Source organism: Hordeum vulgare, chromosome 7H (assembly GCF_904849725.1).
Source record: "Hordeum vulgare subsp. vulgare chromosome 7H, MorexV3_pseudomolecules_assembly, whole genome shotgun sequence".
Lineage (NCBI taxonomy): Eukaryota > Viridiplantae > Streptophyta > Magnoliopsida > Poales > Poaceae > Hordeum > Hordeum vulgare.
This window is the reverse complement of record NC_058524.1, coordinates 40,049,422-40,066,706: the sequence shown is the minus strand read 5'-3', so window position 1 is coordinate 40,066,706 and position 17,285 is coordinate 40,049,422. Positions and strand designations below refer to the sequence as shown.

Genomic DNA, 17,285 nt, shown 5'->3' with positions numbered 1-17,285 from the left:
GGGACTTATGACTTATAAATTAGGACTTAAAAAAGTACTAGGACTTATGAAACAAAGAGGGCCTAACTCGCTATGGGATTTTTTTTTGAGGATCTCTGACCGTGGGATCAGATCACTATTGGATTGGTCTCACGATATATATATATATATATCAGACTACAATAAACAGGCGTGAGGCTTTCGAGGAACGAAAACCCCGACTCGCTCGGTCGGTTGTTGCAATGGCAGGCGGAGGCAGAGGACACGGCGGCGGCTGGACCTCCCTGCCGGTGGAGCTTATCCAGGAAGTATCGGACCGTCTGCAGGCCGACGTGGACCAAATCCACATCCACCAGGACCAGGTATGCTCCCACTGGCGCTCGTCCACTGCGGCACTGCCCCGCTCACAGCCTGCCGTCCGTGGATCGTCGCCGCCCACGACCGCCACCGCGACCCTGTTAGCGCCGTTATCCCTGTCTGCGACTACTCCTTCTGGCTGCTCCGCGGCGGTAAAAGGATGCACTCCCGGGCCCTAGCCCCGGCCGGCCTCCCCTACTGCTGTGGCATGCCCCGTGGCTGGCTCGCCCTAACGGACGTACGACATGCGATCCCCCACCAGGCTAATCCTCTGGGAGCCCCTCTCCCAAGCTATGATTCCTCTGCCGCCTTTGACAAACGTCGTCCAATTATTCCTCTCCGGCGACCCGCTCGCATCGCCGGCGGGCTGGATGGCGATCGCGAGCCAGAAAATCGTGGGAGCCCAGAGCGCGATCGGGCACATGCTCTTATTTTGGCGACCTGGAGATGCGGCTTGGGCGATGCAGCTCGGGCACCCTATAGGCCGGATCGAAGGCGCGGCCTTCCACCAAGGCAGGTTCTACATCTCCAGCAGGCTGAGGACGAGACTCACCATCTTCGATCTCCAGCAGCATCCTCCTAAGTGTCTGCGGCTTATCTGCCTCTTCACTCGTCTGCAAACCTGCTATCCAAACGGATTACCCGGGAATCCGGTGCCACACGTGGTGGCATGCAACAACCAGTTGTTGCTTGTTATGGTGTATCGTGGACAAGGATGTCCCGGCCACGTGATCTTTGTACAAGTGCACCACCTGGATTGGGCTGCCAGGCGCCTCGACCTCCGGGGGGAGAAGGTGACGGATCTCGGCGACTACTCGATCTTCTTGGGCCGGGGTGACAGCCTCGCGCTCTCTGCAAGGGACTTCCCCGCCATCAGGAGAAACTGTGTATACTTTGTGGAACACGATACAAGAAAGCATGAGCAATGGGTTATTGTGTTTGATTTGGGGTCGAATGCTTTGGAACGAATTCCCCACCCACAAGAGCACATGGAGGGCGGCAGCAAAAAGTACAGTGGCTGGTTAGGCCATTCGTGGTTCTGTCCTAGAAGGCCCTTCGTTGAAGCCCTATGAGGTATAATATCTCATTCACCTATTTAATTATGGCAGCAATAAGCTTTTTGTGATTATTTTGGGGTCATCAACAGGCTTGGTTGATCTCGACGTAAAGGAGAGATTTTCATATTAGAGTGACCTCATCTAGACATCGCAAAATAAGAGGTGTTGTCGACCTGACAATTATGAGCTGCCATACTCCTCCAATGAATCATAAACTGAAGCATGGACCCTCATAGATTCCATGTTTTGTATGGAATTGTTAGGCTGATTCGCTATATATCTCTAGCGCTTGATAACTATTATTGTAAAGTCTATGAGCAAGCTTGTTGTTTTGAAAAAAAAAACACATCATTTAGTATATCGCATCTTCTTAATCTTTTTCTGTGTGGTCCATTGGATTCTTTATCATGTCTGTACTATGGCCAGAATAAGGCGTTATCTTTGACTGCAGCACGGTGGTGAATGACAATGGATGACTGCAATATTATGATTTATTGTTTATGATGCGTTCCCCCAACTCGTTGCCTTACTTCTCTCTCCCTCGCATCACTCGATTTCCTTCCACCGCCGGCAGCCTCTCGACCATGACCAAGTGCCACAATGGCTCCTCTTTGCAGCGTCATAGCCATAGCTCGAGAGGATCATTTTAGCAGTAACAACCATTGTATCAATTTATTTTGTGGTTATCAACAGGCTTGGTTGATCAGGATTTTTTTTTTTTAGTTTTTCAGTTCTGTACATGTATTCCTTCATCATATTAAAAACCATGGAGTATCGTTTAGCTTATTGCTTGTTCAGTATAAATAATTAAATTACTTGTACGAGTTAGGATGGAAAAGTATGTTCCAATATGTAGGCATTCTTTTAGTTAGCTGTGTGCCATGCATGCTCTCAAATCATTTCGTGGACTAGCATGTTTTCTCAATGCTAATAACTAATTAGATACAATTAGGAGTCCACTGTTAGCGACCATGGTGATAATTGGCTTACTGTAGATGCTTTTAGGATTTTAGATGACGGAAATGAATCTACGAGTTTGCGGTGGGGTTGTGTTCATTGATATGTAGGTGACAAGCCATTAATTAATAATGTATCAAAATTGAATATTGTTGTGCAACATGCTTTTCTTTGTAAAACTTCAAGTATATATGGGTGCAACCAAGCCTGTTCCTTCAAACCAATGAGAAGAATTCCACAAACCTGAACCCAAACTGATTCTTAATTGGTAGGTGCCCAAACATATATTTCTTCTGATAAAAGGCGGTTCATTAAGTCAAAATATAGCATCAGGTGGATATAATTCATGATAAGCAACACTTGGCCTCTGTATAGTTAGGATGCACAAAGGCAAACATAAACAGTCTGGAAAAAGACAAAATGGTAAAAAACGGACATATTGACACCAATAGAGTCAAATAGGACCGTCACTATGCCGATGTAGAAAGAGATAATGGACCCATACGGAGGTTATGCTGCCATCCATGTTGAAAAAAACCCTCCATGGTCATCCGCTCCAATCAGAGTATATAGCAAAAAAACCCATCACATTACACATTAAAGTTTAAAAAACTACCATTTTTTATTTTTTCAAAAAACTACCACAAAATTGGTTCGCTATTCCAAAAAACTACCATGTCGCACTGATGACTATGTTAATTAACTTTACACGTTATTATGTCAGCTTGGGTCCACTTGTCAGGTTGCCCGTTAGGTTGACCATTGATAGGTTATAACAGATGGGCCCAAATATTTTTTGAATTATAATCGGGTCCCTGAAAAAATATAAAAAGAAATCGGGTCCCTACGAAATAAAATGAAAACAATCGGGACCTCACGGCGAGCTCGTTGCAGTAACCGGGCCGGGCGTCGTGGTGGCCGGCCCCGGTGGCGGTGGTCGTGGTGGTGGCTGGCCCCGGCGGCCGCAAGCAGTGGTTGCGGAGGGCGTGGTGGTGGCCGGCCCCAGCGGCCATGGCTGCGTTGGTCCAGGTGGTGGCCGGCCAGTGGCTGCGCCGGCCCTGGTGGTAGTTGGCCCAGGTGGCTGCACCGGGCCTGGTGGTGGCCGGCCCCTGTGTCTGTGCCGGGCTTGGTGGTGGCCGGCTCCGGCAGCCACGGGTAGTGGCTGCGATGTCATGGTAGTTTTTTGTTATACACTCGTTCAAATCACGCACCCATTGTCTTGAACAACGGTTTGTACTCTCTACGATGAAATATAGACAACATACAAAACAAGTGCGTACAACCAAAAATAACTTGAAAAAGAGAAGATTTTTTGTTATTAAAGTCAGATCATTTTCACATAACCAAAGAGATCATAATAAGGTGTACGCTCTCACCAATAATAGCATTTGGAACGTATAAGGAATGTGGTCCAATCAATGACCAAAAATATTAACAACACCTGTTGTTGGATATAGATTAGACACTATTTGCATAATTGCACCACACATATTCATAACTTAATCAAGGATAACTAATGAAGGAAAATTAGAAAAAAGGGGAATTGGTAGAACAAAACGGGGAGTGTATAGGGCAGCAAACATGCTAACCTCGCCACCGAACAAAAGTAGATTGCCAGTTTCGATGTAGTGGATGGAGAAAAAAGCTCAAGAGAAGCGGAACTAAGGCCTGCTGTCATGCCCCTCACCTACATGCAACACCCTTGGTACATTCCCCTAGAAGTTCACTCGGATGCCTCCGCAGGGACAGCACAAAGAATGTGCCGTTGCTTTTGTCGAGACTCTTAGCTGTAACACTGTCCACTACTAATAAAAGATATACTAAATATGAAGGTTAGTTCACATTGACATATCTACGGATACGTACGAAGATAACAAACCTGGTTAACATGTCTGATCATAAAAAGGAGAATATTAGCAGATACTCCCTCCGTCCCAAAATAAGTGACTTAAAAATGACTTAACTTTGTATTAAAGTTAGTGAAAATTTAAGTTATTTTTGAGTCATTTATTTTAGGACGAAGGAAGTACACTAATCAGAGATGGAATAGCAAAAAAACATACTAACCAACTGGCCTTCATGCGGAACACTAGTAGAAAACAGGGCATTGAGCCAACCACATTGGACCCGGATTGGATATAAACCGGTTCTAAAGGGTCTGTCCGCTGAGCCCCCTCCCTGCAGCAAATGGCCGCAAGGCCTTTAGGACCGGTTTGTAACACAAACCGGTCCTAAAGGTTTTTGGACCGTTTGCTGCAGGGAGGGGGGCCCAGTGGACAGACCCTTTAGAACCGGTTTGTATCACAAACCGGTGCTAAAGGTTTTCTCATTTTTGCAGCAACTGCGGGGCCCCGCTGTCAGACCCTTTAGCACCGGTTTTTGACACAAACCGGTCCTAAAGCCCTCCTCTCCTTCCTCCCCGAGCACCCCTATATTCCACCCCATTTTTTCTAGCTCGAGCTCAACTCCATTTTTGCTCTCTCCTTCCTCTTGGGAGCTCTAATCCATCCCCATTTTTCTCCACCATTTGTCAAGATTGTTGGCACCCATCGGTCCTACGGTTAGCATCAACATTCCCTCTTCTGGTATTGCAAGTTTTGCTCGTTTTCTTGCTCATTTCATTTTTGTTGTGCTAGCTAGGTGTTTGATGAAATGCCTAAGCTAGAGAGAGTTCATCATTTGTTATGTATACATATGCAATTTGAGCTCAAATTTAATTATGATTTGTGGTTTTTTTTAGTGTCGCGCGCCTTGTCCCCTTCCTCACCGCCGTCGATCGCCCCGTCACCGACACAACCTTGGTGAGCCTATTGTTTTTATTTACCAAAACAAATTTTGATTTGTATGATTTACATATTTACTTGTATATAATTTTCTTATTGTGTAAGATTTTTTTATATGTATAGCGCCATGGTTTTGATATCCGTCCCCGTTGGCCCTCGTCCAGTCTATGATTCGGATGTGGTATATTATCTTTTATAACTACATATTTTCATTTCCTGATTATATGACAATTAATTACGCCGACCAACTTGACATAGATATTTTTATCTAGGAGGTAGTGGAACCGGAAATGCCAATCGACCCTATTGTTGAGAAGTTACACTTAGTTGAACAAGAAAATGTTGGCCTGAAAGAAAGATTGAAAAAAACTGAAGAAAGGTTGGAAAAAACTGAAAGAGAGAAGATGACCTTGGAAAAGGTTCTTGCCGGTGTCGTCGATAGTCACAAGAGCGAGATGGACGCAATGCGTCTGAAGATTAGAAAGATTAGAAAATATGCAATTAGTAAAGATGCTTGGTATCATTATGCCGTCGGGTCAATTGTTACCTTTGTTGCGATTTTGATCGCATTTGTTGTTGTTTTTAAATGCATTAATTAGAGAGAGTTTTTATGGTTGGTTTCGGTGTGTGTTTTTATGAGAACTATATATGTATGGTCACTACGCTACTTTGGTTTTAACGTGTGATGAACTTTTTGTATTAATTAATTAATTTAGTCATGATGATTTAGCATAATGGTTTTTGATAAATTTATATAATGCAGATGAACCGGCAATGGATGTACAGTGATCGACGTCGTCCCGAATTCCTTAATGGCATGCATAGTTTTCTCAATGTGGCTGAGAAAAACAGGCAGAATGGATTTATTTTTTGTCCATGTAAAAAATGCCAGAATAAGAGGAATTTCCCTAACTCAAGAACCATACACACCCACCTGTTGCAAGAAGGCTTCATGCCAAGTTATTTTTGTTGGACCAAGCACGGAGAAAGAGGGGTTGTAATGGAAGACAATGAAGAAGAAGAGGATAATGATAACCATCCTATGTTCGGTGAACACGGTGATACTGAAATGGGGAAAGACGAGCCTGAACTTGAGGACATTGTTGATGAGTCTGATGATGATCTTCGTCAGGTCATTCGTGAAGAACAGATAAACTGCGGAAGTGAAAACGAGAGGTTGAAGTTGGAGCGCATGTTAGAAGATCACAAAAAATTGTTGTACCCAAATTGCGAAGATGGCCAGAAAAAGCTGGGCACCACCCTGGAATTGCTGCAATGGAAGGCAGAGAATGGAATATCTGACAAGGGATTTGAAAAGCTGCTGAAAATAATGCACGACCTCCAAGTCCACCCCCAACGCACCTCCAAGTCCACCCTACAACGAAGATAGGGAGCCCGAGGCCGAGAGTCCATCGCCCGTGCACTCCAGTGAGCCGACGGATGCACCCACTACGGGTACGGCAAAGCGGAAGCTGCAGTTCACAAGAAACGGGACTCCTCCCAAGAAGAGAGAAAGGAAACCCAATAAAGTCAAGACTCCCCCGAAGTTACCAGGCCTGATGACTCCGGAGGAACTAGACGAGGCCGTGAAAGCCAAAAACAAAGCATGGTTCGCACGATTTCCCCTGAAGCCCCCTCCAGACATCTGGAAGGAAACTCTGAAGAACGTACCAAAGTGGAAAATTGAGCGCACCATCGACAACTTATATTATCCTGAACCGCCGCCACCGCCGCCCCTTTCAGACTATGAACGGTTCATTGAAAAGATGCACACCGCACAGATGAAGCAGGCGGAGCAGATGAAGCAGGCGGAGCAGACGAAATGCGGGAAACAAGTTCCCGGACAACAAGAAGCACAGTCAATTGCCCCGCTCAAGGTGTTATCTGACCAGGCTTCAGTGTCCGGTCCACGCATGGGCGACGTAGGTTACGCTATTGCTGATGTGGTATATAAATATAAGCCCGAGCACCCTCTGGTCGAAAATCCTAGTGCTCTAACAACCCAACTATGGAATTTACATGGTTGGTACTTGGAGGCCGCAAGGCAAAAGAGAGACTGTATCATGGCGGCAGTTCAGGATCAACACTACTTCGGAGAGTACGGTGTGGAGGTTGGGTTCGATGATTTTTTCCAGATGTACAATCAACGTGCCCTCGACAAAGCTATCGTCAGCTGCTACTGTTTGTAAGTGATTTATTTGTGTAATTTAATTATTTAGTTAAGCTCGCGTTCATTGCCCGTATAATTATCACTCACGAGACATTCTTTTTGTACGCTACTATGCAGAATGAAGATTCGTGAATGCAGGCTGGCAGGAATCTGGGACTTTGGGTTCATTGACCCGTATTCGTTTCATCAAGAGACAATAGAAAAGTTCAACAAGGATACACCGGATGATTTGCTAAGGTTTTTGAAGCGACAAAGTACCAAAAAAGAAATACTTTGGCCCTACGCATTCAAGTGAGTGTTACTGTCTTGTACACATTTCATTTTGCTTACCTGATGTTAAGTGTAATTGATGAGTATGCATGACTGCGTGTGTACACGTGCGCAGGTCCCACTTCATATTGTTCATCATTAGAATCGATCAAGGACAAGTTGAAGTCTGGGACCCGTTAACCTGGGACGCTGACAAATGGAAGAGCGCGCGTCAGATGCTTCAAAGGTATATATATATCGGCCTCTTTCGTTCATCGGCCTCTTTTTCGTTCATTTCCTGATATCAAGTAAGTAATAATTAACTCTTGTATTCATTTTTCTTTGTCGGCCAGGGTTTGGCAAATGTTCATCAAGGAAGAACCCGGTACATGGGCAGACAAGATCCACTTTCAGATTAACAAAGTAAGTAGTACTACGTACCCTGGTTTCAATACCATTACCATTCTCTTGATTATTATTAATTTGACTGAATTATGTTCTCGTATATAGGGCGTCCCGCAACAACCACATGGCACTGATTATTGTGGATACTACGTTTGCGAGTACATTCACAGGATTATCAATGAGAAATCCCGTACTTCTAGAAATCTAGAGGTACGTAACCGGATCTTCACAACTTTATTTATGTTGCCATCAATTATGTTAGTTTTGTTCATAACTTAATTGTTTTCATCTACTTCTTTTAAAGCTGCAACGAAAGCGGGCGATGCTAAGACCAATCCAACGTTGCAAGGCAGTTGCAGAGGAATTGACAGGATTTCTCCTCACGCAAGTCATAGATGAAGGCGGAGAATTTTTCCATCCTATGAACCAATAGCCAGCTCCCTTCTCTATGCAAGTATAGAGCTATAGGAAACGAACTTCAAATTATGTAATGATAATCGGTCCAGTACTTCGTGTTACATGTATATATGTACTTTTATTTGGTGCATCAACATTTAACCGCAAACACGGAATCGGAAACACTTAACCGCAAACACGGAATCGGTGTTTCCGGATACGTGTTTCCGATTCCGTGTTCGTAAAAAACGGAACACGGACACACGGAATCGGAAAGACGTAAACGGAAATACGGAACCGGAAACACGGAATCGGAAAGACGTAAACGGAAATACGGAATTGGAAACACGTAAACGAAAACCCTGAAAATACGGAACACGGAAACACCGAAATACGGAATCGGAAACCCTGAAAAGAAAAGAAAAAAAAAAGAAAAAAAAAAGCATTAGGACCGGTTGGTGTTACCAACCGGTTCTAAAGGTCCTCCGCCTGCGCGCACTCATCGGCGCCCACGTGGAGGCCTTTAGCACCGGTTTGTAAGAGACCGGTGCTAAGGGGGGGGGGGGGGGGGGGGGCTTTAGTCCCGGATACGTAGCACCGGATGTGTATCCGGGTCCAAAGGCCCTTACCAACCGGTTCTAATACCCCTTTCTCCACTAGTGGAACGTATGCAGAGTTGCTATCTGGCAGTCTGGCACGATGAATAAATTCCCGCTTTAATCTTTCTCAGGTATGTGATTTGCTCAACCTACAAAAAACAACTATATACATGCAGGGAAGGAGAATATTTGATGGAGAACTTCACAGGAGCATAGCTTAACTTAATTACTTCCATTGATGTAGGCAAATAATAGTGTCGATCCTTCCCTGTAAAAATAAAATAAAATTGTGTCAATCCATCCTATAAAAATAAAAGACGAACTCAATAGACGCCTGTTGGTTATATTTCCCCCCCAATACAACAACCAGATGAGGCTTTGGACGAATTTGCAGACACCACGAGGAGGAGACGTGGCAAACAATATGTGGCCCTACCACCGGACCGGATCTAAAGTTTAGGACCGTGTTGTACTACTAATTTTGTATTTTGCATGAAAACTTGACCATCATAAACTAATAAGAGTTATACTATAATCTGTTTAGTAATTTGTTCATGGTGCATGTTCATTTTCGCAAAAGATTCATGAACTTTGCCAACCAAGATGAGGTTGTCTAGTTACTCCCTGCCTCCAATACAGTGCAATTGAAATTATTTTAGGGTTGTGTGATCAGGGAACATTCACTCCAGATTCAAGCATATTTTCAGTGTAAGCACTTTTAATGAATTATCTCGGATCAAACCACTCGAAGGAATGCACAAGAATCTAGTATATGCTGGAATTTTGTTTACTTTTGGACCAGCCCAATATATAATTTCAGAAAATTCCTAATACATTCTAAAGGCCCACGCAGCCCATTTGTGCAAGGCAAGAGGTGGAAATGTTTAGTCTCACATTGCTAGTTTAGTGAGAGTTGGACCTCCTTATAAGGGAGGATGTTTCCACACATGTATGAGCTTAAGAACAAGAGAGACATACACGCGCGCTCCTCCTCCTCCTCCTCCACCCGCTACGCCGCGGCGGGTTGCGGGAATGAGCCAAGCCGAACTAAATTTTCTGTTCGTTTCGTTTCCCACGCAGCACTCTTCGGCTCCCGTCGTTGGCCTCTCGCCTCCTGCTCTTGAGCCTATAAAAGAGAGGTCGCTCCTCTCCAGAGAAGACGCAACAGAACTTCCTCTCGCCACCGGTTCCTTCCTCTATGCTGCTGCTATGTTTTTTTCCATCCCTACTTGCGGCATGCACCGTAAGTCGGGACAGTAGGCCTCCGAAACTCCGTCTCTTCGAGTCCTGTACGGGAGAAGGGCGATAAGGTTTTTGGGGAGCGTTCAGCGCGACTACTGGCTTCCATCACGGACACCAACGATCTCTTTCCGGACGACGACTACTTCCCCGGCGTCGACCACCTCTTTGATAACATGGCCAACGACAACGCCAACACCAACCCTAGTGCTGCTGCAACACAGTACGTACTCATGTTTCTTTTCGTTGAGTTCCTACCACAACTTTTTGCTATAGTTTCACTTCTAGATATTCACTTCTAGATATGTTTCGTTTCTGCTCATCACTCCATATGATGCCTTGTGTATATAGTACGGCTCTACATATGTTCTCTTCTAGATCATATGTGCACATGTCTTTCGTCGTCTCATCTTTATATTCCATGTCTTGTTTCGTTTATTTTATGATAGTCATGTTTTCCCTAGCTTTTTTTTTTAATAAAATTCTATGATAAATTGCTCATGTTTTCAACAGTATAGCCCCAAAAGGTAAATTAAGAGAAAGAAAACCAGGTGAACTATATTACCTGTAAGTATGAGCTGCCAAAAACAATTATGACATTGTATACTGATTATAGGAGTGGCCTTTATTAAATAACTATGAACTTTCGTAATATATAATCAAAGTGTGAAACCTGAAAAGTAATATGTGGGCTTACCGCCGGAATTGAGCCTTGGCTTAATTCTGTAGTTTGGGACATAGTACTAAGTTTTGTATCTTCACTGTAAACATGACTATCATAAATTAATTCAAATTATATACAATACATAGTACCCCTCGTGCCAAAATAAGTGTCGTAGTCTGAATGTACTAAGACTGCGAAACTTATTTTGAAACGGAGGGAGTACTAAGTTTTATATCTTTTTTGGAGATGTGACCATCATAAATTATTCCAAATAATATACAGTATTGCCCAATTTATTTATGGTGCATGTTTAATTTTACTAAAGATTCATGAATTTTGTCCGTTACGTACACCCGTCCCCAAAACACTACAATTGAAATTCTTTCAGCATTTAATTGTAGGCAACCAAACGACGCCTAATCGCTCTTGGGTTACATGCTGGCACCAACGGACCTATCTATTTACACTAGTAGAAAACAAAGCTATCGTTTGGTCCTGGCCAGCCCATTAGTTCCGGTTCTTCAAGAACCGGGACCAATGGGGGGTATTTGATCCGGTTCTGAGCCGGGGGGCGGCCGGGGCCTCGTGGGCATTGGTCCCGGTTCGTGTGGAACCATTTGTCCCGGTTCGAGCCACGAACCGGGACCAATGGTATTCGCTGCTGGCCCACAACCTTTAGTCCCAGTTCATGCCACGAACCGGCACAAATAATTTGCCTACATATATACCCACCGCCGCGGTAGAGCACTCCACAGTGCTTTGTTTTTGTCGAGCCGGCGAGGGGAGGGCATTTGGATGCTCTAGTTCACCTCCTATGCACATGAGGTGTTCGATGAAATGCCCAAGCCACACTAGTTAAGCTTTCTCCTCTCGAAACTCGACCTCCGAGCTCCATTTTCAACGAGACTTGTCTAGATTTAGTGGTCCGTCACGCCCCGTCCCCGCCCCGTCTTCACCGCCGTCGATCGCCCGCGCCGATCTCGTCGTCGGCACCACCGTGGTGAGCCTCTTATTCTTATCTTCTTTGTGAAAGAAAAAAATTCTGACTTCAGATAGATACTTGTCTAATTATCTTACTTTTATTATTCCTTGTTATTATATAGTGCAATGGTTTTGGTATCTGCCCCCGTCGGCCCTCATCCTATCTATGATTCAGATGTGGTATATATTATCTTTTCATAACTATTTGGTTCATTTATTGTTTATGACAATTATGATGACCAACGTGACATATATTTTTAATCTAGGAGGTATGTGGACCGGAAATCCCAACCCACCTAGAAATGCTTCTCGAGAAGTTAACTTTTATTCAAAAAGAAAACAAATACTTGAAGGAAAAATTGAAAATAATTGAGGATAAGAATATGGAAATGGAGTTGCATGTTGCCGAGTTCATTGACGATCGCAAGATGAAGATCGATGCGATGCGGTTGAAGATGGATGCAATGCGCTTGAAGATGGATGAAATGCGCTTGAAAATTAGGAATATTAGAAAATATGCCATTGATAAAGAGGCTTGGTATCATTATGTTGTTGGGTCAATTGTTACCTTACTTGCGATTTTGATCGCGTTTGTTGTTGCATTTAAATGTTTTACATAGTTGTATGTTGTTTTATGAGAGAATTTTGTGTATTTATTTTTCGATAATAACATTTGATCACTATTGTGCTTTGGTTTTAATGTGATGATGAACTTGTATTAATTTGGTCATTTCTCTATTCATTTTGTTCTGCAATGTTTTTTGATATATACTTAATTTCATAATAGAGATGAACCGCCAATGGATGTACCAAGTGCATCCAGTTTTTTCCGTAACCCTCTTAACTTTCTCGCACATGCTATGTGGGTGAAATGATGATACCATGCCAACTTGGAACCTTTTCAGAGTTCATTTCAAATGCTTTTCAATTTTATGGTCTTATAGCTCATAATAATCAGTAAATGCATGAAAAATAACAAATGAAGTCAGAAAAGGTTGTAAATTCATGATGTGGCTTTGAATGGTGCATTTTGAACACAGAAAAACTATGGAGTTCAAATAAGTTCAAAAAATAAAATCCCTTTGTAACAGACGAGTTCCCGTATTAAACACTCATACTTCGAAAGAGATTGTCCGTTTTGTACACGAAGTGCATCCAGTTTTTGCCGTAACCCTCTCAACTTTCTCGCACATGCTATGTGGATGAAATGATGATACCGTACCAACTTGGAACCTTTTCAGAGTTCATTTCAAATGCTTTTCAATTTCATGGTCTTATAGCTCAAAATAATCAGTAAATGCATGAAAAATAACAAATGAAGTCAGAAAGGTTTGTAAATTGATGATGTGGCTTTGAATGGTGCATTGAACACAGAAAAACTATGGAGTTCAAATAAGTTCAAAAAATGAAATCCCTTTGTAATAGACGAGTTTCCGTATGAAACCCTGATACTTCGAAAGAGATTGTCCGTTTTGTACACAAAGTGCATCCAGTTTTTGCCGTAACCCTCTCAACTTTCTCGCACATGCTATGTGGGTGAAATGATGATACCATGCCAACTTGGAACCTTTTGAGAGTTCATTTCAATTGCTTTTCAATTTCATGGTCTTATAGCTCAAAATAATCAGTAAATGCATGAAAAATAACAAATGAAGTTAGAAAAGGGTTGTAAATTGATGATGTGGCTTTGAATTGCATTTTGAACATAGAAAAACTATGGAGTTCAAATAAGTTCAAGAAAATGAAATCCCTTTGTAACAGACGAGTTTCCGTATGAAACCCTCATACTTCGAAAGAGATTGTCCGTTTTGTACACGAAGTGCATCCAGTTTTTGCCGTAACCCTCTCAACTTTCTCGCACATGCTATGTGGGGTGAAATGATGATACCATGCCAACTTAGAACCTTTTCAGAGTTCATTTCAAATGCTTTTCAATTTCATGGTCTTATAGCTCAAAATAATCACTAAATGCATGAAAAATAACAAATGAAGTCAAAAAGGGTTGTAAATTGATGATGTGGCTTTGAATGGTGCATTTTGAACACAGAAAAACTATGGAGTTCAAATAAGTTCAAAAAATGAAATCCCTTTGTAACAGACGAGTTTCCGTATGAAACCCTGATACTTCGAAAGAGATTGTCCGTTTTGTACATGAAGTGCATCCAGTTTTTGCCGTAACCCTCTCAACTTTCTCGCACATGCTATGTGGGTGAAATGATGATACAATGCCAACTTGGAACCTTTTCAGAGTTCATTTCAAATGCTTTTCAATTTCATGGTCTTATAGCTCATAATAATAAATAAATGCATGAAAAATAACAAATGAAGTTAGAAAGGGTTGTAAATTGATGATGTGGCTTTGAATGGTACATTTTGAACATAAAAAATCTATGGAGTTCAAATAACTTAAAAAATGAAATCCCTTTGTAACATACGAGTTTCCGTATGAAACCGTGATACTTCGAAAGAGATTGTCCGTTTTGTACACGAAGTGCATCCAGTTTTTGCCGTAACCCTCTCAACTTTCTCGCACATGCTATGTAGCTGAAATGATGATACCATGCCAACTTGGAACCTTTTCAGAGTTCATTTCAAATGCTTTTCAATTTCATGGTCTTAATGGCAAAAAGAATTATCATAAAAAAAATAAAAAAAAGTAATTAGAAACAAAAAATAAAAAAAATAAGTATATTGTTGTAAGGAGAAACAAAACAAAATAAGCTAACTATAAAAATAAACAAGACAAAAATAAAGCAAAAAACAAAACAAAAATAATGGAAAAAAAATTAAAAAATAGATGTTCCTCTCCACGCTGCAGCCGCGGCGGAGCTTATAAACAGGCTCGGAAGCCCTTCGCTTGGCGAGGTGGGACTAAACATTCCACCGCACCACGGCTTTGGCAGGCAACCGGTACCAATGCAAAAAAAGAAATAAAATAAATAAAGCAAAAAAGAAAACAAAAAAACTAGGAAACAATAAAAAAATTGCCACCAACTGGGCCACCACGGCCTGAATACGAGTAGAAACCCATCCATGCGCGAGGATTCAGGCCCGCAGTAGGCCCAGAAGGCCCATCAGGCAAAACATTAGCAAGTAGACCCGTAAGCCTGGAGTGGAGAGGAGCTCGAGAGGGGTGCGTCAGTGGGGCTTATAAACCACTGCGCGCCCCTCTCAACTAGCGAGGTGGGACTAAAGTTTGGCCATGACGCGGGCAACACAGGGTCCTTTGGTACCGATTCGTGGCACCAACCGGTACCAATGCCCACCCTTTAGTCCCGGTTGGTGCCACCAATCGGGACCAAAGGCCGCCGCGCTTTCCGCCCTTTGGGCTGCTGAAAAGTGACCATTGGTCCCGGTTGGTGGCACCAACCGGGACTAAAGGGGGCATTGGTACCGGTTGGTGCCACGAACCGGTACCAATGGCTTTGCTATATAAGCCAATAGTTGTGAAAATTTCGTCAGTTTCTTTGATTCCTCCGACGATGCCGCCAGGCTGCCAGAGCTCGCCGTTGTCGCCCCTGCCCCCGACCACGCCGCCGTTGCCCGGCCCGACCACGCCGTCGTCGCCCCTGCCCCCGGACCAAGCCGCGCGCCCTCGCCGTGCCTCTACCGCGCCCCTACCCGCCCCGTCGACGCCGTCGCCGCCCTTTGCCCCGTCGATCGCCGTCGCCCCTGCCCCGACCACGCCGCCGTCGCCCCTGCCCCGACCACGCCACCGTCGCCGCCCTCTACACCGACGCCGGCGCCGTGCCTCTCCTTGGTCAGGCCGGCGCCGCCCACCCTGTCCTCTCCTTTGTTCATATAAATGATGATTTGTTTTTTGCATTTTTATAAAAATGTATATATGTATGTATGTTCTCCGTGCATATAAAAGTTAGATTTTCAGTACATTTGGGTACATTTTAGGTTAGTTTTATCTATATATGTTCTCTGATTTAGTACATTTTAGGTTAGTTTCATTTTTAGAAAAGTTTTATATATTTAGGAAAAGAAAGGAAGAGAAGGAAGAAGGAAGAAGGAAGAAGAAGAAAAAGTTTTATATATGCAAAAGTTACATTTTTAGAAAAGTATTATATATAGCTAGGAAGATAACGAAGAAGAAGAAAAAGAATGAGAGGAGAAAAAGGAAAATAAGAAGAGGAAGAAAGGAGAAGAAGAGGAGAGGAAGAAGAGGAGAAATAAATAAGAAGAGGAGAAGAAGAAAGGAATATTTCTCCTCTATTCCTTTCTTCTTCTCCTTTTTCTTCTTTTTTTTCTTCGATTGCTTCTCTTCTATTCCTTCCTTCTTCTCCTCTTTCTATTTCTTCTTTTGTCTTCTTATTTTTTGTCGGGTATGTCGGTGTCGATATACCCCCTCCCGATCGAACTTCAACACGAGGGGGGGGGTACCGATATACCCCCTCCCTGATAACATTATTTTCCCATGTATATGTATGTCGCGTCGTTGTCGATATAACCCCCTCCCGGATAACTTCGACATGAGGGGCGGTCAATATATATACCCACTCTCGACCGTGATAACTTATACCACGGGAGCACCCCCTCGGCCCTCTCGCTCGACCAAAACTCTCGAGGACACCCAAACCTAGAGAAAAAACGATGTTGGTATCCTACCCCCTCCCGCCGCGCCCCTACCCGACAAACTCTCTCGAGGCCACCCAAATTTACCAAGTTAAAAGAGCGTTGTCGTCGAGGCCACCCCAAACCCTTGAAGCGTTGTGTCGAGGACACCCCAAACACTTGAAGCATTGTCTAGGCCACCCCAAACCCTAGAGAAGCAGCGTCGAGGCCACTAACATGATTCTTTATTGTGATTAGCTAGCTAGTTCTACGTTTTCCACTAATATATATCCATCTATACCATGTTTGAATAATAATTGACATGTTGTAAATATTTACAGAAACTATGGATCACTCCCGAGACGAAGCAACAAAAGCGATGTTGGGGGAGATAATCGCACAAGGAAGTGATGTCGTTGCGTCGTTTCTCAGAGACACCGATGGTCTGGAAGGACCGGGTGAACAAGAGGGCTATGTTCATGATGATCTGGAAGGACCGGGTGAAGAAGAGGACGTTCATGATGATCTGGAAGGACCGGGTGAAGAAGAGGGCGTTCATGACGGCTCCGTTGACCGAACCGAGTCCGGCCACGTATATATATATATTAGTTAAGCCCGTGCTGACTAGTTAATTGATGCATTCATTGTTTTCATATGTACAAATATTAATTAACTCTCGTCTTTCTTCTTTTTTCTCTAGCCCTCCGGATCGAACTCAACTTCGGTAAAGAAATGAGGCCCGAAGAAAAAGTTGCGCTTGGATGAAAGGTTTGAGATCACAGCAATCGCGCGCGATGGCAAGCCGATTGAACCCATCCGGACAAGGGATGCATTTCGTGCTCACTGCGGGGTTCTTGTTAGGGACAAGATCCCGATCAGTATCCAGCA

The 17,285-nt window shown here is 43.5% G+C and overlaps 1 pseudogene; it reads left to right on the top strand.

The window, feature by feature from the left end:
- The first annotated feature begins 221 nt into the window (after positions 1-221).
- On the top strand, positions 222-1,409 carry LOC123408179 (annotated as a pseudogene).
- Positions 1,410-17,285: the final 15,876 nt, after the last annotated feature.